The 22,283-nt window shown below is 48.6% G+C and overlaps 1 long non-coding RNA gene across 1 annotated transcript in view; it reads left to right on the forward strand.

Moving 5' to 3' along the window:
• Nucleotides 1-21,975, forward strand: part of LOC112660258 (uncharacterized) — a 41,128-nt gene extending 19,153 nt beyond the window's left edge. The window contains exon 2 of the long non-coding RNA XR_003136806.3: nt 21,695-21,975. This is a non-coding gene — a long non-coding RNA (uncharacterized LOC112660258). The remainder of the gene's footprint in view (nt 1-21,694) is intronic.
• Nucleotides 21,976-22,283: the final 308 nt, after the last annotated feature.

Here is a 22,283-nt window from a genome sequence, read left to right on the forward strand (position 1 = left end):
GCTAATAGCTGGAGCCCCAGGGAAATGTGGGAGTGTTCCTGAACAGAATTACATCTATCCCGATGGACAGACCCTGATGGGAGATGGGGGAGGGACAGCAGGACCCCAGCTGTGCCGACAGTCAAACCTTTTAATCATGGCTCTTTGGGGTGGTGTAGGGCGGGGATGGGGCAGGGCTCTGTGATGAACTCAGGCAGTTGTGATCCTCGGAACGTTGGTTCTCTGATTTTAAAGAATCTGAATTTCAGAGCTCAAGTTTGGACAGCACTGAATGGTACTCACAAGGAGTGGCCGTGCGACCATGAGCAGGGTACCTTCACTCCCTGGGCCTTGCCCCTCATCTGTTCAGAGAAGGGCTGGACTTCTAAGGTCTTCTCCTGAGGCCCCCCCAGGCTCTGCTGCCCACGGGCCTTACACCTGACACTGATCCAGCCACTGCAGTAGCCTTCGAGGCTGCCGTCTTCCAAGAAGAGGCGATGTAGCAGGCATCCTGCACCTGCCTGGCCTCAAGGCCCAGTAGCCAGAGACAGAGACTGAGGCTCAGAGGAGCGAAGTCACCCGCTAAGGTTGCACCGCTAGTTGGAGGCAGGCCTGGGGCTCGAACCCTGGCTTCCTGTCCCCGGAGCCTGCGCTCTTCCCTGCTTTGCTGTCCCGTGTCCCGTGCTGTCCCAACACCCTCCCCGATGTGGGCGCCCATTCGCTCCCCCCTCATCCCCTTCGCCGCCTCCAGCCTGCCTCGGTCTTCCCCTCCAGGGCAGCCCCATTCTCCGGGCCCAGCCCTGCCAGCGTCTCCAGTGTCCACTTAGCTGGGAGGATGCTCTGTCCCACAGTGCTCACTCCGCCTGCCCAGCGGCCGCCCTGCTCGCCGCGGGGCCTTTCTGGCTTGCAACCAGTTGCTACAGAGAAACCCTGAGCTCGATTTTTCTGACCACCCGATGGCCACCGTTACCTCCACTTAATAAATTGCACGGCAGCAATGGGTGGTCGACGGCAGAGGCCTGCACGGGCCGAGTTCGAAATTAAAAGCAGTGGCCAAGAGTGGGTTTGAATGCAGCAACAGGAACCATGAATATTTTACAAGAAACCGGAATTATTAATGTTTCAATAAAAAACAAAACCCCAGTGTCCATGTGAAGATTACATGTGACTTGAAGCCTTCAGAAAACCACTGTGGTCCTCCTCCGCGCTCTCTTAAACCACTCAGCAGAGCTTCGCTTAAACCATCCCCATCTCGCCAACCCTCAACCCACCAGCTCTAAATGGTGGCGGGGAGGGCTGCATCCGCCCGGCCGCCCTGCTAATTAGCACGGCCCCCACCTTCCTTCGGAGCTACGGGCGACCAGAGAAATATTTCTGGAAGACTATTTACGAACTTCCCCATAATCATCAATCATACGGTTAAGGAGGAATGGAGCAAGATTTCTTACCTCAAGGAGCCTCTAATGCAAAAAAGCTATTTACTGGGCACGGACGGGGGCTGAGATTCTGATGCCATTACTATAGAATACATAATAGCATCAATAATTAAGTATAAATTGGATTTAATATTTTATGCTGGCGACATGTAATTTACACTCTCCCCGAGAAATCAAAGGTCACGTCTGAAATAAATGAGCGTGGGGTCGAGCCTCCAGTGGAATTAGCGCTTTTCCCCTCCTGGTATCTGGAGCCGATGACAAAGAGCAGGAGAGGCGCGCTGGGCCGCGGGGAGTGTGGGAGGAGTCGGGGTCTGGGAGGCTTAGGAGCCGCTGGCCTCCCCGGGGTGGTGGATGCTTCTGGGGGCCCCGGGAGGGGGCACCGGAGCTGGTGGTGGAGAGGTCCGATGCGGAGGCAGGTCCGCCCCTGCGACAGAGGGGCAAGGAAGGTGGTAGCACCGAAGAGCTGGCGGGGTCCTGGGGGAAACTGAGGCCCGGAGAGGCGAAAGGGTTTCCCCAGAGCCACGCGATGACGCGGTGGCTGGGCCGCTACAGGACCCTGGGCGCCCGACTCCCAGCGTTGGTGGGAACTGCTCTGACTGTGGGACCCCCGGCCTCGGACCCGCGGGGCCGTGTCTGCTTCTCTGCCGGAGACACTGACCCTGGCCCGGGTGGTCCTCAGAGCTGCTTGGCCTTGGCCAGGGGGCGAGGCGGGGAGGCCTGGTCTCCGAGGTAGAGGCTGGGGCCCAGGCAGGAATCGTGGTGAAGGCTTGGGGGGTGGACAGGCAAGGGTGCCCCCCACCGCGAGGCGGGCTGAAGATCGGGGTCACTGGCATTAGCAGGCCAAGCATGGGTGCTCCGTCAGCCCCCCTCAGCGCTTCCCGCTGCCCAGGGTGCTCTTCGTGCCGCACAAAGCCCTTGGCCATCTTCCCCTGCCTCCCGCCTCACTCCCTCCAGCCCTTCCCCAGGCCCTTCCCTCTCCCTTGCCGGGGTGCACTCCATGGCTCCCCGTCCCTGCTCTCCGCCCAAGTCTCTTCCCGAGGCAGCCCCTGCCCGTCCTCGCCCTGCTTCACTTTCCTCCCTTCTGCCCATCAGCTCTGCGCTTTACCTACTCCCCGCGTTAGTGTCAGCCCGGGGTCCCCCTCGGTCTGCTCACTGCGGTTCCACAAGGCCTAGAGCGGCGCTTGGCTCATAGTGTGTACTCAGTTAGTGTCGGTTGCTGGAAAGAATAAGACCCGGGTTCATGCCAAGTCATGGTTTTTAATTTTTATTTTTTTAAAGATTTTATTCATTTGAGAGAGAGAGAAAGAGCATGAGTGGGGGGAGAGGCAGGGGGAGCAGCAGACTCCCTGCTGAGCAGGAAGCGTGATGTGGGACTCGATCCCAGGACCCCGGGATCCTGACCTGAGCCAAAGGCAGACGCTCAACCGACTGAGCCCCCCAGGCACCCCTCCAAGTCATCTTTTCTGTCTGCACACCCGTCACCTCTACCTCTGCTAGGGAAGTCTGACTCGCCCTCCCGATTGTCCCCTAGTCCCTACCTCTCTGCAGTGAGTCCGGTGCTTCCTCAGCACCCCACAGGGCCACATTCTAGCACTGCTCTGGGGGTTACATCTGATTGCTTTCTGGTCTGTCCCCCTCCCCATGCTGGTCTCTGAGGCCCCCTCAGGCCCGCATGCCACAGGAGCTCACAAAGTGAGTGCTGGGCAGATACATGGGTGTGCAGGGCCCCAGACATGTGGCGCAGTGGTGGGCCTCTTGGCATGGGAAGCAGATGGAAGTGAGGAGGGATCCGGCTCAAACCCTGAACTCGAGGCTCTGGAGGTTTCTAGAAGCTGCTGAGGCTGGCTCAGGAGGTGGCTCCAGCCAAGAGGCGGGAGTGGGGACCAGGAAGCAGATCCCTCCCTCCTGTACCACCCCCCACCCCAGTACCTCAAGTGCACAGGTTGGGCTGGGAGCCATGAGGGGCCCAGGAGAGGGGCTGTTTCCTCGACTGTGTTCTGGAAGATTGGTCTGGATGGGCCGTGCTGGGGACTGAATGTTTGTTACCCCCAGATTCATGTGTTGAAACCGTTTCCCCAAAGATGATAGTATCAGTAAGGGAGTCTTTGGGAGGTACTCAAGTGTGAGGGGGGAGCTCTCACAAATGGGATTAGTGCCCTTATAGAAGAGGCTCCAGAGAACCCGAGACCCTGCCACCGTGTGAGCACAGAGCGGGAAGGCGCCAGCCGTGAACCAGGAAGAGGGCCCTCTCCAGAAGGCAAGCACTCGGGGCCCTTGGTCTTGGATTTCCGGCCTCCAGAACTGTGGGAAATACATTTCTGTTGTTAGCCACTCAGTCTGTGGTGTTTTGTCAGAGCAGCTGAGCCGACCGAGACCAACACCAAAGCCTTCCCACTTTGGAAATGCCCTCTTGGCTGTGACCCAGTGGTCGGGGCGGGTCATCTGGGGTGGCAATGACTGATGTCAGTTGAGGGCCAGATGCTACTTCAGACTTTTTCAAGTATCCTCTCATTTAATCTCCACACAACCCTATAAGGCAGACACTGTTATTCTCCCTATTTTACAGATGAGGAAACGGAGGCCCGGGGGGACTAGTGGCTTTGCCCCAGCCTCACACACAGCTAGCCTGTGGTAGAGTCAGGAATGGGACTAAGTTGACTGACTCTGGAGTCTAGAATCCAAACACTCTTGCCCTACCTGATGGCTGAGGTTTGTACCTGAATGTCACCTGGGGTAGGGAAGGGGTGGGGGAGTTGGGGGTTGGTCTGTGTCATTGTTAAGGAGTATCTCAAATGGAGGGGCCGGGGAGGGGCCCTTTAAATGCTGAGGGAGCCTGGAATAAGGGGAGCAAATGCCAGGGGGGCATCTTTCTTGCCACCTGCCACCCTAGTCCACAAACATAGACCAGGCTGAGAATTAGCCACCTACCCCCTGTGCGGGCTTGGGCGGGCCATGCCCTCTCTGGGCCCCAGAGGCCTCGTCTGAGGCGGTGGATATAAGCTCCAAGCACCCTTCCAGTTTCATCCGCCTGTGATGCTGCGATCCTCCTTCCCTCCCTCTGGCTCCTGCAGGCGCTCCTGCTGGTGGGACCCAGTGACAAGCTCAGGGATGTGTCGATGTCGCCCAAGCTGGTCAGCCTTGTGGACCCAGAACAGGGTGGACAGGAACTGAATTTGTAAGGGCAGCTTGAAGAGCACAGCCTGGTGGTAAATGTTTGTTGAAGCGAATCAATCAGGAGATGGGGAGGGGAGTTTCTGCCTCGGGATCCTTCAACAGGTGCCTTCAGCGGAGGCTGCTCAGCCTGGCCGCGCACTTCTGTCTGGTGGAGGTTTGTGTGCCTGGGGAGAGGGCTCAGTCCTGAGAGGGTGGGGACAGTCTGGCCAGGGGACACAGAGGCTGAGTTCACCACCCCGAGGTCCCTGATCTTGTCTGAAGCCCAAACCACTGGCCAGGCCGTGAACAAGCCGTCAGGCTGGCATTGGTCACTGGGCTTCCTCCTTTAAAGCAGACACCATCAGATCCTCTGTGCTGTGCATGCCTGCATGCCCTCCTCGCCTCATATCAGTCCGCATCCGCATCCCATTCCACACGTGAGGAATCTGTGACTCAGAGAGGGAAAGAAAGCTGCCCCAAGAAGCACAGCTGATGAGAGGCAGAGTCAGCATGGGACCTACACCTGCGTGCTCTCCATGGGCCACTCTGCTCCCTTCCTCAGCCCACCCCAAGAGAGAGAGAAAGAGAGAGACAGGAGGCAGCCTAAGAAGGGGATGCCACTCAGATCTGCCCCAAATCTGGTCCTCCCCACACTGGCTCCGGAGCCTCGGACAAGTCACTCAACCTCTCCGAACTCCTGTTTCCTCATCTGTCAAATAAGGCTCAAGATCTCTAACAGGCAGGAAGGAATGTTCTGAGATCACGGGAGTGCAATCAAACGGCATGTGGTAGATGCTCTAGGGCGTGGGCTTTATGATGTCTGAGCTGGTTAGTGTGCATCGCCATCATGTGACAGAGGCCTTGTTCGGCAGAGGACAGAAGAGAGACGGGGACACCTGAAGCAGGCCCTCCTCACCTCTGCAAGGATGGTCGGAAGGAAGCTCCTTGCCACACGTTCTGGTTGTCCATTTCTGCATAAAATAGCATCCCAAACTCAGTGACTTAAGACAATGACATTTAAAATGATGTCTCTGTTCTGAGCATTAACTGGGCTCAGCTAGGTGGTTCTTGCTCAGCTTTCACAAGCGGTTGTGGTCAGAGTGTGGCTGGGACAGAAGTCAGCTGAAAGCTTCCTCAGTGTCAGGCCTGATAGCTGAGGCTGGGGGTCCTCTGGGTTCTCCGCCGGTGGGCCTGGTGGCTGGACGAGCTCCATGTGCTCTGTCGATGTGGCCTGGGCTTCTTCAGAGTGTGGTGCCTGGGATCCAAGAGGGAGCATCTCAAGGGGCCCGGGGACAGCTGTGTTATCCTTCATGACCTAGCCTCCAAAGTCACATAGTGTTACTTCCACTGTCACCTCAGGCCCAGCCTGATCCAGGGAGGGAACGTACAGGGTTGTTGTCACCGTGTTGGAAGAACATGTGGGGTGAAAATTGTCCTGGTGGCCACGTTTGGAAAATTCAGTCTGTCACACTGCATGAGTTCTGTGGCCCTGGAAAGTTCACATAAAAGGAGCTTTGATGTTCCGTTTGCTTTTTCTCTCACATCTGGGACATCCGTGTTTACCAAATTGCTTTTCTCCGTTAATTAAAGACGTTAGCGACTGGTGGTCCAGACCCGCCTGCGGTAAGAGAATCATGGCTTTGAGGAATAGGGGTAAACTGAGCTCCAGGGCCTTGCACAGGATTGGCCCAGATAAGATGTTTGATAAGCTTTGGCTGATGGGATCTCGGAGCATCTTATACAAATAGCCCAGCACTCCTGGGAGTGTGGGAGAAGGTGTGTCCATGCAGAGGGGTCCCAGACCTGCAGCCACCAGCCTGGAGAGGTCAGAGGCCTTCCCTGGGCCCCACAGCATGCCATCTGGAGAAGCAGGAGTAGAATCCAGGTCTCCTGTTATCTGGCTCGGGGCTTCTGCTAGGAAGCCGGGTGGTCCATGAATCCGCAGAGGCTGTTTCCAGGGAGCTCAGGTCTAAGAGGCTAAGCATCTGAGAAGTAGCTCTTGTTCCATGGCTAAATCCCTGCTCCACCAGAGTAGGGGTAGGGTGGGGAGGGAGGGCACTCCACACGTTCTTCTTACATGTGACGATGGCCCTCCTCCCACTAAGAGGCACCTGTGTTCCCTCCCTTGATTCTGGCTGGGCCTGTGACTCGGGCCCTTAGATTCACCTGTAATTGAAGGCCAGAGTGCCCCTTAATCCCTTCGTAGGCTTTGACCAACCGCATAATTGGAGCCTGTGACCACAGTCGGGGCTTAGGAAGGAGAGGGACCCAGGCTCCTAAAGTGTCGTTTCCCAAAGAGCGTTCCCTGGAAGACGAGACTCTCAGGATGCTGATGTTCTGTTGAGGTAAAGGAAGGGTTCTGTGATCAAATAAGTCTGGGAAATGAATTAAATAAAATCAAACTCTATTACAGGACTTCTCAGAGCATTTACTAAGCCTTGTAAGTGTCACTTTTGTTTCCTATGAAGGATCTTGAGAGACTGATAGTTCCTGGAACACATTTTGGGAAGCCGTGTTCTAGAGCGACTTGGATGTTAATGAGGATAATTTTTTTAAAGATTTTATTTATTTGAGAGAGAGAGAGAGAGAGAGCACAAGTTGGGGGGAGGAGGGGCAGAGGCGGAGGGAGAAGCCTACTCCCTGCTGAGGAGGGAGCCCAATGTGGGGCTCCATCCCAGGACCCCGGGATCAGGGCCTGAGCCGAAGGCAGACGCTTAACCGACTGAGCCACCCAGGCCCCCTGAGGGTAATTTTTAAATAGCAAAAGGAAAGCAGTGAAAACTGTGGTAGGGCAGACATTATCCAGGACACGTTGGGGGAGCCGGGGTCCCCAGGGGTGTCTCACTGATGCTCGCTGCCCCTGCGGTAGAGCTCAGGCGGTCCTTCTGCTGCGTCGGGCCTCAGAGAGACCTCCCGGGGCTTGTTCAGGAGCAGGGCCGGGAGCAGGAGGGGCAGGTTTACGCAGTAAGGCCTCCTCCCTGCTTCCTGTTGAGGGGTCCCTGGGGCCCCTGGGGCCCTGCGCCTTGGGGAGCAGGGGAGGCAGGCCCCGGGCCTGGGCTCTGGTGGCTCTTCCCCGAGCCTGGCCTGCGGGCCAGCGTCGCCTTAATGCTGTGGTCAGGCGGCCACGTGGCTGGGCTCCCTGGGAGGGCAGGGCCGCGTAATGGACGGCCCAGACCCGCCCGCTGACGGCTCCATTAAATGTGGTCGATTTTTTTTTTTTCTGGTTCCCGGTGTTTTAAGCTGAGTGTCTCTGGGCAGGCATTCAAAGCCCAGTTCCAGAGCTAATCTCAGAGGCAGGGATGGAGCAGGCCCGGCTGCATTAAATGGCTAAATCTGGCACAGGGTGGGCGGAGCTCACTGGAGGAAAGAATAGCATCGCTGTGGTCTTGGACATCGGTCATCGCGCTGGCTGCTCGCCCTGTCCTTCAGGCTGTCAGAGGGAGTCGCTGGGCAGGGTTAGGACGCTGGGGAGTGGTCCCAGGTGAAGACACTGAATGTGGGGGCTCCGTGCCCTTGCTGTGTGTCTTCTGGGCAATTGCTGACCCTCTCTGTGCATTGGTTCTCATCCGTGGACTCCTTCCTTTGTAGCTTTCCTATGGGATGGGAGTCGGGAGGTTTGGGAGCTGCATAGTCTCTGTAGTTGAAAGCTACCAGGATGCTGGAGGGGTGGGTGGGGAAGCTTCTAGGCTCCTGAGATGTGAGGAAAATGTCCAGGCCAGCCTGCAGGGCACAGGAACCAAAGGCTGGGAGTCAGGGCAGGCAGGGGTCATAGTATGTCAAAGAGGAGGGTCAGAGTGGCTGTGATGGGGAGTTGGGGGCAGGAGAGACCCCGGCATTGGGGCCAGATGCCTATCACATTATCTGAGCTCCCCTCTTTCTGGGGTTAGGACCCCAGGGTAGGGTAGGCTAGAAGCTCCACTGTGGGGCAGGTGAAGGAGAGGGCAGGGCAAAGGTCAGGACAGGGTGGGAAACACCTGTTGCTGAGTCTGGGTGGGGGACCAGGCCGTGGCCGTCCCCTGGCCCCAGGCCAGCGTGTGAGAAGTCAATGAGCTCGCTGAGAAGCCAGGGGACCCCAGCTGAGTGGGGGGCATGGGGCTGAGAGCGAGGCAGGCTGGATGGCAGACCCCACCACACAAGGGCCAGGAAAGCCTTTAGAAGTAAAATCCAATTCCCCAATGGGGAAACTGAGTCTCAGGGAGGAAGAGGAACTTGCCAAAGATGACCTGGTAGCAGAGCTGGGACTAGAAGCCTGGTCTCTAGTCCCTGAGATGCCCTGTCACATCCGTTCTCTGCTGGACGTGGAGCTCTTGGGTAGGCGCATGCCTTGCTCACCTCCATGCCCCTTCCTAACGTGCCTGCACTTGGCCCCCAGCCTCCAGCCTCTCAGGGGATCTCTCATTCCAGGTCCCCGGATGAGCGACATCTTGGTCACCCAAGATGGGGCAGCGCTGGCCAGGGGTTGGGAACAAGATTGACAGCGATCAGGCGATCGAATTTCTAATCCCATCTTGGCCACCAGCCTGCCTAGTGGCCTCGGTCCTCTCTCTGAGTCTTGGTGTTTGCATGTGTAAAGTGAGAGTGATTGACCTGACTCCGTGGATCCTTCCAGGAGGGATTTGTGTTCTCTGCACCACCTCAGGGGCCGATGTCCTATCTGTTCCCCATACCGGACTGGTGTCACCCCATGTCCTCTCCAGTCCCCTCCTCTTGGATTCACTGTGGATCTTTCTTACTCCCGCGAGTGCCAACCCTGAACTACACCCTCTGAGTCATTATTGAGTGCCTACTATATGTCCCACTGCCACTTGCTGGGCTCTTGCCATCAGAGGACCAACAGTTCAGGTGGACACATGCCCAATAGTGAGGGATTGTGAAACCTTCCTACTGCTGTGACAATTACCACTCTTACTGGCTTTATACAACCAAAGTCTATTATCTTACAGTTCCATAGGTCAGAGGTTTCATGGGATAAGATCAAGGTGTAGGCCTGGCTGTATTCCTTCTAGAAACTGTAAGGGAGAATTATTTTATTATTTTATTTTATTAATTTATTTTTTCATGAGAGACACACAGAGAGAAGCAGAGACATAGGCAGAGGGAGAAGCAGGCTCTTCACAGGCACCCCAAAGCGGGACTTGATCCCAGACCCTGAGATCACACCCTAAGCCAAAGGCATATGCTCAACTGCTGAACCACCCAGGCGTTGTAGGGAGAATCTTTTTCCTTGTTTTTTTTTTTTTTTTTTTCCCCCAGCTTCTGGAGGCCACTCGTATTCCTTGGCTCGTGGCCTCCTTCCTCCACATATAAAGCTATCAGGCTAGCATCTTCTCATCTCTGTCTCTGGCTTGGCACTAACGCTGCTGCCTCTCTCATCCAGGTGGCCCCAAAGTGATCACAAGGGATAATCCAGCACACTCTTGCATGTCACATCCTTAATCTAAATATCCCTGCAAAGTCCCTTTCCACATCAAAGATTTGGACATGGCATCTTTGGGGGCCATTATCCTGCCAACTACAGGCCCTGCTTGTATAACTATCAAATAGCACAGAAGTCCTGCTCAGGCTTTTCTTGGAGCCAGTCTTGGGTTCAAATCCCAGTTCTTCCATCTGTGAGCTGCACAGTCATAGTAGGCAAACCTGCCAACCGCCAGGAGCCTCAGTTTCCTCATCTGTAAATCAAGGATCATCATACCTACCTCTCAGCGATCAAGACACAGTGGGTGGGATGCAGACCCCAGCACCCAGCCCAGAGTAGCTACTCAATAAATGATCACATCTGGCTTAATTTTGAGATGATACATAACACACGTTCTGGTTCTGAGTGGACTGCAGTGGATAGACAAGGACAAGGAGCAGATGAGGCTTGCGGCACCATCCTGGGGAGCATGGGCAGGGAGAGTTCATGATGCTTCTTTGCACTGAGCTGTCAGGCCAGGCCTGCCCCTCTGGTCCCCATCTGGTCCTTTCATTCATGCTGCTATTATTGGCTGAATTCCTACTGATATAGAGGCACTGTGGGGAGCAGGACAGACACGTGCACTCCCAGAGAGCTTATGTTCCAGTTATAAAATTATTATACAGAATAATTCCAGCTTGCTAAAAATGTTAGGAAGGACATAAATGGGGCAATGTGGAAGAGAATAATGGGGAGGTCAGGGAGGTTTCTCTGCTGTGATAGTTAAGCTGAGCTCTATTTATGGGAAAAGCCAGGCCTGGGAAGAGCTGGGTTAAAGCATTGACCTGACCTAGGGAAGCATGTGCAAAGGCCCTGTGGTGAGAAAGAGCTTGCAAATTCAGAAGCCAGCGTGAATGGAGCCAGAATGAAAGCAGAAAAGGAATTGAAGAGAAGGTAGGAGGGAGGCTGGGTCAGATCTGGCAGGAATTTGGATTTTATTCTAAGAATGAGGGTAGAGGGTTTAAAACAGGAGAATAGGATGATTTACTTCTGTTTTTATATTTCAGTCTATCTGCTTAACTGAAGATAGATTGGTGCAAGATGGGGGTTGGGGGTACATTGTATTATTGTTCTCAATTATTCACTTGTTTCTGTGGGAGGGTCATACGGTTCCTACCTCATTGACATCAGGTTTGATCATATGACTTGCTTTGGCCAATGAAATGTGAGTAGAAGTGCCACCTGCCACTTTTGGGCAGAAGCTTTAAGGCATTGTGTAACGTGCAATGTTTCATTCCCTTTCTCCAAAACAACTTTGTAATATTCCAGAAAGAAGCTGCTTCATCTGCCCAGGTTACAGAGAATATGACATGGATCAGAGCTTATCTGAGCAGCAGTGAACTTGTAGTGTGGCCGAAAAATAAACCTCTGTTCCTGCAAGCCACTGAGATTATATGTGATATAATAAATAAATAAAATCTTTTTAAAGAGACACAGGCATCTCTCTTTGACATTAGGCATGGCTTGCGTGTGGCATTAGGACCAAAGCTATTTCCTTGGGGTTGATGGCCAGGAACCTGGATGGAACAACCAAATTCTGGCCGTCTCTTTTATTCTGGTAGAAGGTATGCTGAAGACGGGAGGGAATAAAATGCTCCACAGGAAAAATCAGAGGAGGAGGTGGCATAGGCCACAGTGGGAGAAGGGTCGCCTGTGCTTTCTTGATCAGCCAGGGAACCCCTGAATGTCTCCAAAGTCAACTGCTGGAGGGATAGGGCAGGACTTAGCATGCTGAGAAGGCAAATTCTAGGACGAAGGATTCTGCTTGTGATTGGTAATAACCAAATCCACCATTTATTGAATCATCATCATAAACCAGATACTATGCTAGGTGCTTTACTTATTTATTTATTTTTAAAGATTTTATTTATTTATTTGACAGAGAGAGAGTGCAAGAGAGCGAGAGGAAATGTAAGCAGGGGGAGCAGCAGAGAGAGAGAGGGAGAAGCAGGCTCCTCACCAAGCAGGGAGCCCAATGTGGGACTCAATCCTAGGATCTTGGGATCGTGAGCTGAGCCAAAGGCAGATGCTTAACCAACTGAGCCATCCAGGTGCCCTGTTAGGTGCTTTAAATACACTGTCTTGTTAACCTTTATGACAACCCAGAAGGTAAAAATTACACCTATTAAAAATGACAAAAGCAATATATGCCTGATGGACAATTTAACCATTATCAAAATATGCAAGGTAGATTGCTAATGTCTCCACTGATATCACTCCCAGATATGTTCATTTAGCCAATTGATAGATGAAAAAATGCAGACTCAGAGAATAATGACAATCATAGCAGCTAGCATTCCTTGAGCATTGAGGGTGTGTCAGATTCTGTTAGGTATTTTTCACACATTATCACATATAATCCTCACAAGAATTCTTGGAGGAAAGTAGCTATTATCACCTCCATTTTACAGATGAACACCTGAGCCTCAGAGACCCAATTAAATGCCCTGAAGTCACAAAGAAGGTCAGAGGTGGGGCTGGGGTTTGAGCACAGGTCTGTCAGAGAACATTTCATCAAAGATCTGCTGATTATTGCCTAGGTCCTAGGGTACAGGCACACCAGATGCTGACTCTGGTCTCTGGCAGCCACTATCTTGAGGAGAACAAGAGGACCGTGTTATATTGATAAGGTCTTGTGTGTAATACAAAGAGTTTTTCTGTGTTTGTATTAAGGGGCGATGCAGGGAGGGGACTTGAGTAAAGTGTTGGAAGCCTAGAGGTACCAAGGTGAACAGAAGAACCCTGGACAAGGAGTCACTGGCTCTGGCTCTTATCCCAGCCCTGCTCTCATGTGTATTCATCAAGCACCTCTGAGCACCTTCTACTACCACCAAGACACAGAGAAATGTCCATTCTTGTAGGGCTCACAGTCTTATGGCAAGCAAGTCCCTTAACAGGTGTGAAGAAACTTATGAAAGTAGAGATGTGGTCATAGTCCTTACTGCGGCCCTGGAAGCCATGCAGACCTTTGACTTCTCTAGCTGCAGCTCCAATCTTCACCCCTCCTCTCTCTCAACCCCAGCTTCGTGAGCCTTCTCTCAACTTTCTTAATAGGCCAGGTTTCCTACACCAACAGGGCCTTTGCACATGCTCTCTCTGTTTTTAATTCAGATTTTATGTCTATCATTATTTCATTAAGGAAGAGTTCCTGACTCTCAAGGCCCATCTATTAGATGCCCATATGGTACTTATGGTTGTGCAGTGACTATAAACCTTATTCTATAAATTGAATTGTGCAAGAAATAGAATCTTCTTTATTTTTATGTTCTAGGGTGTATTTGTCTTTCCTTGCATTAATACCACACTATCTTAATAACTTTAACTTCATAATAAGTTTTGATATCCATTGGTTTAAGTTAAGTTTGCTCTTCTTCAAAATTATCCTGGGTATTTTTAACCTTTGCATTTTCATTTAAAAAAATTTATAATTAGTTTGGTAGTTTCCACCAAAAAAATCCTGCTGGGGATTTCAATTTGGACTTGGATTGCATTGAATCTACTGATCAATTTATAGAGAAGAGATAGTTTTATAATATAGAATCTTCTAATCCATGAACATGGTATATTCATCCATTGATTTTCAGATATTTAATTTTTTGGATAATGTTTTATAGTTTTGTGTGTAGAGATCTTATACATCTCATTTTATTTTTTAAAAAGATTTTGTTTTATTTATTTATTTGAGAGAGAGAGGGAGGGAAGGAGGGAGGGAGGGAGGCAGTGTGTGTGAGCAAGGGGAGGGACAGAGGGAGAGGGAGAGAAGGAATCTCAAGCAGATTCAGCACCGAGCATGGAACCCGATGTGGGGTTCCATCCCATGACCTTGAGATCCTGACCTGAGCTGAAATAAGAGCTGAAATCATACCTAATCGACAGAGCCACCCAAGCACCCCTTTGTACATCTCATTTTAGATTTATAATTAATTGTGATTTTTTTACTGTATTACAAATTATATATTTTTAAATTTCATTTTTAACTATTATTATGGGTATATAGAAATATAACTGCTAAATTTGCTGAATATTTCAATTGTTTGTAAATTAATTTAAATTTCTATGGACACAACCATGTTATCTCCTGCTTTTTTCTTTATAATCTTTATGCCTTTTATTTATTTTTCTTACCTTGTTGCTCTGGCTAGCATTTCCAGTACAATGTTGAATAGAAATGGCAATAGCAGGGGCACTTTGGTAGCTCAATTTGTTGGGTGTCCAATTCTTGATTTTGGCTCATGTCATGATCTTTGGGTTGTGGGATTGAGCCCCACATCAGTCTCCACTAGGCGTTGAGCCTGCTTGGCATTCTCTCTTGCCCTTTCTTTCTGCCCCCCCCTTAAAAAAATAAATGGCAATAGTAGACACAATTGCCCCATTAACAATCTCTGAGGAAGGTTCTCAATATTTTGCCATTAGGTATTGTTTGCTGTGCTCTTATGTGAATTCCTTTTATCAGGTTAAGAAAAATTTTAAATATATTTTTGCGGGCAGCCCTGGTGGTGCAGCGGTTTAGTGCCGCCTGCAGCCCAGGGTGTGATCCTGGAGACCCAGGATCGAATCCCACTTCGGGCTTTCTGCATGGATCCTACTTCTCCCTCTGCCTGTATCTCTGCCTCTCTCTCTCTCTCTCTCTCTGTGTGTCTCTATGAATAAATTAAAAATAAATAAATATATTTTTGCTAAGAGTTTTAAAAATCATGAATATGTTTGAATTCTATCAAATGATTATTTTTACATCGATTGAGATGATTGTATGATTTTTATCCTCTGTTTCTTTTTTGTATTAATATGGTCAACTATAATAATTGATTTTTAAAAAAATTTATTAAGTTTTTCATTTTAATTCTGGTATAGGTAACATACAGCGTTATATTAGTTTCATATGTATAATATAGAAATTCAGCAATCCTCTACATTACTTAGTGCTCATCATGATAAATGTACTCTTTAATCCCCAAAACCCGTTTCACTCATCTGTCTATCCACCTCCCTTCTGGTAACTATTGGTTTGTTCCCTGTAGTTAAGAATCTGTTTCTTGGTTTGTCTCTCTTTTCTTCCACCTTTATTCATTTGTTTTGTTTCTTAAATTCCACAAATGAGTGAAATCGTATGCCATTTGTCTTTCTTTGGCTTATTTTGCTTAGCACTATACTCTCTAACTCTATCGATATTCTTGCAAATGACAGTATTTCATTTATTCTTATAATTGAATAATATTCCATTATACACACACATATCACATTTTCTTTATCCATTCATTTATTGATGGACACTTGGGCTGCTTCCATAATTTGGCTATTGTAAATAATGCTGCACCTTGAGCTCACTGCAGTGAGCATAGGGGTGCATATATCCTTTCAAACAGGATATTTTTGTATTCTTTGGATAAATACCCAGGAGTGCAATTGCTGAATTGTAATTTTTCACTTTTTGAGTAACCTCTATACTGTTTTCCACAATGACTGCACCAACAGTGCATGAGGGTTCCTTTTTCTCCACATCCTTGCTAACACTTATTTCTTATGTGTGATAATGGATTTTTTTTTATAATGGATTTTTTTTAAAAACTTTATTTTTTTAAGTAATCTCTACACCCAGTGTGGGCCTTGAACCTACAACCTGAGACTGAGAGTTGTATGTGCTACCAAATGAGCCAGCTAGATGCCCCTAATAATGGATTTTTAAATGATAAAAAAAACTACTCATTCTTGGAAAGAAAAATCCTAACTGAGTTATGACTATAAAAACCTCCATACAGGGGCATGTGGGTGGCTGAGTTGGTTGGGCATCTGGCTGTTGGTTTTGGCTCAGGTCAAAATCTCAGAGTCCTGGGATTGAGCCCCATGTCAGGCTCCCTGCTGAGCAGAAAGTCTGCTTGAGGATTCTCTCCTTCTGTACCTCTCCCCATGCTCTCGCTCTTACACACACTAAGATAAATAAATCTTAAAAAAAAAAAAAAAAAGTCCATACATATGGATTTGGTCTCCCTGTATTTTGGTAAGGATTTTTACATCTATCTCATTTAATCCTTACAAGAACTCTCCAAGGAAGGTACTATTGTGATCTTTACTTTACAAATGAACAACTGAATCTTAGAGGGATTAATTAATCATGAGAAAGATTGGCCTATAATTTTCATTTTCTGCAATTTTTGTTATCAGGATTATGCTGGCCTCAAAAGTGTGATAGAAAATGTTATTTAACAATACATTCTTTGGAACATTTTGTGTGAAATTGGTATCACTTCTTCCTTATGTGCCTGGAAAAATTCATCAGTGAAACCATCTGTGCTTAACATTTTTTTTGTGATTTTTTTAATGGATATATGTTCTTTAAAATACATAGGATTACGTAAATTTTCTACTTGTTCTTCTATCAGTTTATGTTAGTTGTTTGAGGAATTTGTTCAGTTCAACTGAATTATCAAATTTATCCTTATAAAACTACACAATATCTCCTCATTCATTTTTAAAATCTGTAAGTTCTATAGTGTTGTCTTCTTTTTTTTAGATCTTGGATTGATTGATTGATTGATATTTTGGTTATTTATGCCTTCTCCTACACAAAACCAGCTTCAGAAAGCTTGAGGAGATATCCTTCCAGCCTGTACACCACCCAGACAGTTTTACTGTTTTGCTGCCTCCATGGATTCTCCTTGGAAGTGAGATTTATAGATTTTTTTTCAGAACCTATGAAGCTCGCTGGTGTACTGTTGCCCTCTGGCAATACTTGGTCCAGAGGAAATATAGCATAAGGTCCACCTTTCTCAGGGATCCATCATCTCTATAGCACTGTTCACTACTTCTGACCCCCAAATCCTATACGCCGCTATGCGCATCTACATGGTTATACCTACACCTACAATCTTTATATAATCTGAGGAATGGGGGAGCTTGCTTACATAATCTCCAAAATTATTCCTGTGACCTGAGATTTGAATCCCTTTTTGAAAATCAAAAGTGAGGAAGAGACTCATGTTTTCTTTTCCTGCTGTCTCATTGCTTTCTTGAACTCAGGTCAGAGTACGGGAGATGGGGTGAATGGATAGAGGGGAAGCTTGGGAAGTAGACAAGTGAACTTGAGTAAATCACTTAATCCCTCAGAGCCTCAATTTCTCCACTTGTAGAGTAAAGGTAATGACCCCTCTCCTGCCTTGCTCATAGTGTAGTGACAAAGGATCAAATGAATGCTCAAGAGCAAGGGCTTAAAGAATATTTATTTATTATGAACTCTACCATCCACTCAAAAGGGCATATAAATATGTACATACAATTTAAGTAATTATAATGTATAATATAACAGATGCCTGTGTCCATACCACCCAGTTCAAGAAATTGCTGTATGTTTGAGACTCCTTGCAAGTCTCAGCCCCTTCTTATCTTTCTCCCAAGAGGCGATTAACATACTAATTTTTGTATTGATCATTCTTGCTTCTCCTTGTATTTTGACTTTTTAAACAGATAGCCCTTAGAGAACAAACTGGTGGTTAGCACAGAGGAGGTGAATGGGGGGATGGGTGATGGAAGTGATGGGGATTAAGGAGTGCCCTTGTTGTGATGAGCACCAGGAGTATACGGAATAGTAGGATCACTATATTGTACACCTGAAACTAATATAACACTGCATGTTAGCTATACTGGAATTAAAATTTTTAAAAGACACCCCTTAGCTATATATTATTTTACCTTTGTCTAGTTTTGAGTTTTAGATATATGAATGCTACTGTCTGTCTCTCTCTGTGACTTACTTCTTTCATTTGTCATCATCTTGTGGAGTCCATCCTTGCATTTGTGTGCAACTATAATTCATTCATTTTCACTGTTGTATGATATTCCATTGGGGGAATATACCACACTGGATCTATCCATTTCCTATTGATGGATATTTGGATCATTTCTAGTCAGGTGACTTTGAATAATGCTACTATGAACATTCTTGTAGATGACTCCACACCACATCTACAACCTAATACAGACCAAGGATTTTCTTTAGGAGTAAAATTGCTGAATCTTAGGGTGTGTGCACATTGAATTAAAAAATGTTATCTCCTAGATGTATTAGTTTCCTCTTGCTGTTATCATGAATTACCACAAACTTAGTAGCTGAAGCATATTTATTTTATAGTTCTGAAGATGAGCTAACATCAAGGTGTTGCCAAGGCTGAGTTCTTTTTGGAGGCTTTAGGAAAGATTCTATTTCTTCACCTTTTCAAATTTCTGGAGGCTGCCCCCATTCATTAGCTCATGACTGCTGCTTCCACCTTCAAAGCCAGCAGTAGCATCTTCAAATCTCTCTCTGACTCTGAGGCCTGCCTCTCTCACTTAAAAGGATCTTGTGAGTATATTGGACCCTGGGATAATCCAGGCTACTCTCCCCAACTTGGGGTCAGCTGACTAGCAACTTCAATCCATCTATAACCTTTAATTTCCCACGCCATGTAACCTAACTTCTTCACAGGTTCTGGGCATTAGGAGGCAGACGTCTTTGAGGGGGATGCGTTTTTGAGGAGGTCACTTAGACCTCAGATAATGCCACATTGTTGCCTTGCCTTTTTATACTTCCACCAATGGAGGTCCATTTCCTTTATTCCTGCAAGAACCACCTTTTATATTAACTTCTTTTTTTATGTTTTGATTATAATGTCTTATTTTGAAATAGTTTAAAAGTCATAGAAAGTTATAGAAATAGAACAAAATTGTACTCTTCACCCAGCTTCTACGTGCACTTTATGTTTGTGTGTGTATGCGTGTGCGTATAGTGCTATGAAATTCTATCACATGTGTAGGTTTGAGTAGCCATCACCATAATCAGGATAAGGACCCCTTTTAAGCCTTCAGCATGGTACGAAGCTTAGAGATCATTATGAGAAGGCCAGCCCTGGAGGCCTCACATGGGTAAGAAGAATGGCTCAGGGCCAGGGAGTGCTCCGGGGCCAGGGCATGAGGGAGAGAAGGGGAAGGCATGGCACTTGAGGTGCTGATCCCCTGGGAGCCGGCCCTGCCCTGGGGGTCCTGGCGAGGATCACCTTGGCCAAGTCGGGCTCAGTGTACCTGAGCGCACAGGCAGCAGGGAGAAGCAACGACTTTAACTCTCCCAGATTAATCCTGCTAAGTTGCAACAATATTGATATGCTATTATTTTCCACCTTTATTCATCCCCCGGCGAAGAAAGAACGACTCCCCCCAGGCCATTCATAATTGAAAAATGCTTTTAAGGCCTTTACGAGTTGAATACTAAATTTCGCGAGGTGCCTGCTTTATTGGGCCTCCAGTCACCAATGATACATTTGCTCCCTAATGTTCTTTAAGGAAAGGAGCTCCAGAGGCATGATGGATGGGACCGATCAGAATCAATGCTCATTAGTGACTCCAGCGGCCAGGTGGGCCTGGGCTGCTCACTCAGGTTGGGGACTGGCTCTCGGCAAAAGACAGGGGCAAGGCCTGTTGGCTGCCGTTTGCCTTAGACTGGGACTTTTCTTCATTCATTCATTCAATAGATTCTTACTCTGCACACTGTGCACCAGGGCTGGTACTGGACACAGAAATAGATCAGAGCCAGCCCTGCCCTCAAGGAGCTCCTCAGACACACGCATAAATCAGGGCAGTAGAGTGGTTATGTGTCTAATGTTGGGAGTGTGCTCGGGGCCTGGGAAGCATGACGAGAACATGGGAAGCATGATGAGAAGATCAGTATTACATGAGGAACTGGCAGGCAAGGAAAGCTTCATATCAGAGGTGACATTTTACAGTGTGAGTAGGAATGTGCCCGAGTGGGAAGGGTGTTCCTAGCAGAGAGAGGCAACATAGGTGAGGGCATGGAGATGTGACCCAGCCTGGAGTGAGGAGATTGAGCCATTGACTTCTTAGATGAGTCACCCTGGTGGCTCAGAGGTGGCCAACACTGCAATCTTACTGACTCATGGAATCCCAGAACTGGCAAAAACAGAATAAGAAGGATCCTCAGAAAGCATGTAGTCTGACCCCTCATGATGCTGATGGGCAGCTGAGGCCCAGAGAGGGAAGGGACTTGTGCCAAGTCTCACAGCCAGGTAATGGGAAGGGCCAGTGCCAAGGGATGAGCCCCTGGCTGGGATTCTGACTATGCAGCTGTGGCCTCTTGGAGACCACAATTCAGCTTAGCATTGACCTTGGGCCTTAGTTTATCATTACATGAAAACATGTGCTTGTTATACAAAACTTGAAGTCCCTTCAGCTCCCAAACTCTATGAAGCCCCGAGGGAGGAACAAGTCTTCTGTTGGGTAACACACAGCTGGCCAGTGACATGAGTGGGGGAAGCTAATGTCTGGATGGGCACCAGGGCAATGGGCTCTTCCTCAGCCTCTTCTCCTTTCATCACTAACGAGCCTTGGTGGCACGCAGTGTGCCTGCATTTTGCAGATGAGGAAACTGAGGACTTAGAGTTCAGGTGACTTGCCCAAGGTCACACAAAAGGCACCCAGAATTTGAAAAAAATTTTTAAAAAAATTTAAAACCAGATTTTTAAAAAACTTCAAAGCTCATGTGCTTCCCATTGTGCTGCGCTGTCCCCTCAGGGCCTCAGAGGAAATCAAACAGACATGAGACAACTGCCCTGTCTATGGTCTCTGTGAGGGCCTCGGGCTGGCTCAGCCCAAGAAATCTGACCACCACCACAAGTGGTAAAGCCTGTGTCAAGTCATAAAGTGATAGATTGGCCCCGTCCTTTGTTCTTTCCTGAGAACATTGCTCATGAACATGCTCTGTCCAAGGATCTAGGGGTGGTAAGGGTGTGGCCAGGGAGGGACAGCCAAGATGAGCAGAAGGAGAGGGCCAGGGCCTAGTTATGGATCTCTGCTTCTTCCCTGGGCAGGCCTCTTTCCCAGATCCTACTGAGGACCCAAGAAGCCTTGGTTTGGCTCAGGCCTGACATGGGAAAAGGGGACAGTCAGGCCTCAGATCCCTGCAGCTGGTCCCAGGCCTAAAACCTGAGCTGTGGTGTTGGGAACAAGTCCCTTCTCCCTGAATGACACTGCCCAAGTGGCTCACGCAGGCCCTAGGGGCAGCAGAGCTATATGCCTGCCAGATAGAGAGTCAGCCAGAAGCGGCCCAGGTGCCTGGCACAGTAGAAAGGTCTGGTTCCATCTTGCTGACAGGCTGCCTTTACTCTTGATTTTAGCTCAGGTCATGATCTCAGGGCCTTGAGATGGAGCCCCAGATGGCAGTGTGCTCAGCATGGAGTCCGCTTGAAATTCTCTCTCCCTCTCCTTCTGCCCCTCCCCCTGCTTGTGTGCTCTCACTCTCTCAAATAAATAAATACACCTTTTTCTATTTTTTATTTTTATTTTATTTATTTTTTAATAAATCTTAGAGAGAGAGAAAAGGATGTCAGGTGATATGGAGGAAACAAAGGCAGAGTAGGAACAAGACAGTGATGAGAGGCGGGGGCTCTTCCAGACAGATGTGTCAGGGGGAGCATCTCTGATAGGCAACATTCCAGTGAGACATGAAGGAAGATATGGGGTCTTAAAATATGTCCACAACTTCTTTGATATTCTTCCTTTCAAGAGATGGAGCTTAATTTCCTCCCTTTGAGTGTGAACCAGACTTGGAGACTTACTTCCAGCAAGTAGAATGTGCCAGAAATGATGGCATATGACTCCTGGTAAGGTATAAATACTTGCTCGTTCTCAGATCACCTGTTGCCATGTCATGAGGATGCTCAAGCAGCTGTGTGGAGAGGCCCATCTAGTGAGGAACCCACCCCTTCTGCCAACGGCCAGCGAGGAACTGATGCCTCCTGCCAATGGCCGTTTGAGTGCGCCATCTGGGAAGTGGACCCAGTTAAGCCTTCAGATGACTCTGCACCTGCTGTCATTCTGATTTCAGCCTTCTCAGAGAGCCTGAGCAGGAAGCAATGACTCTTGGATTCTTGACCCATAAAACTGCATAATGATAAATGTTGGTTGTTCTAAGTCACTAAATTTGGAGATAATTTGTTATACAGCAGTAGATAACAAGTACAGAAGGGGAGGAGCAAACATGGATATGTGGAGGGGAGAGTGACCCAAACTGAGGGGACAGCAGGTACAAAGGTCCTGTGGCTCCATGCAGGGAAGACAGAGATTGTACCTGTGGCTCAGCCCTTGTCTGTCTGGTCCTCAATTTTTTCATTTGTCAAAGTAAACAGACATTGTCAGATGAGAAATTTGATTATAGACCTCAAAAGGCTCTGAGAGAGCAGGGAGTGGCTGAACCACACAGCCGGCTCTGGCCAGCCTGA

Source organism: Canis lupus, chromosome 2 (genome assembly GCF_003254725.2).
Source record: "Canis lupus dingo isolate Sandy chromosome 2, ASM325472v2, whole genome shotgun sequence".
NCBI classification, from domain to species: domain Eukaryota; kingdom Metazoa; phylum Chordata; class Mammalia; order Carnivora; family Canidae; genus Canis; species Canis lupus.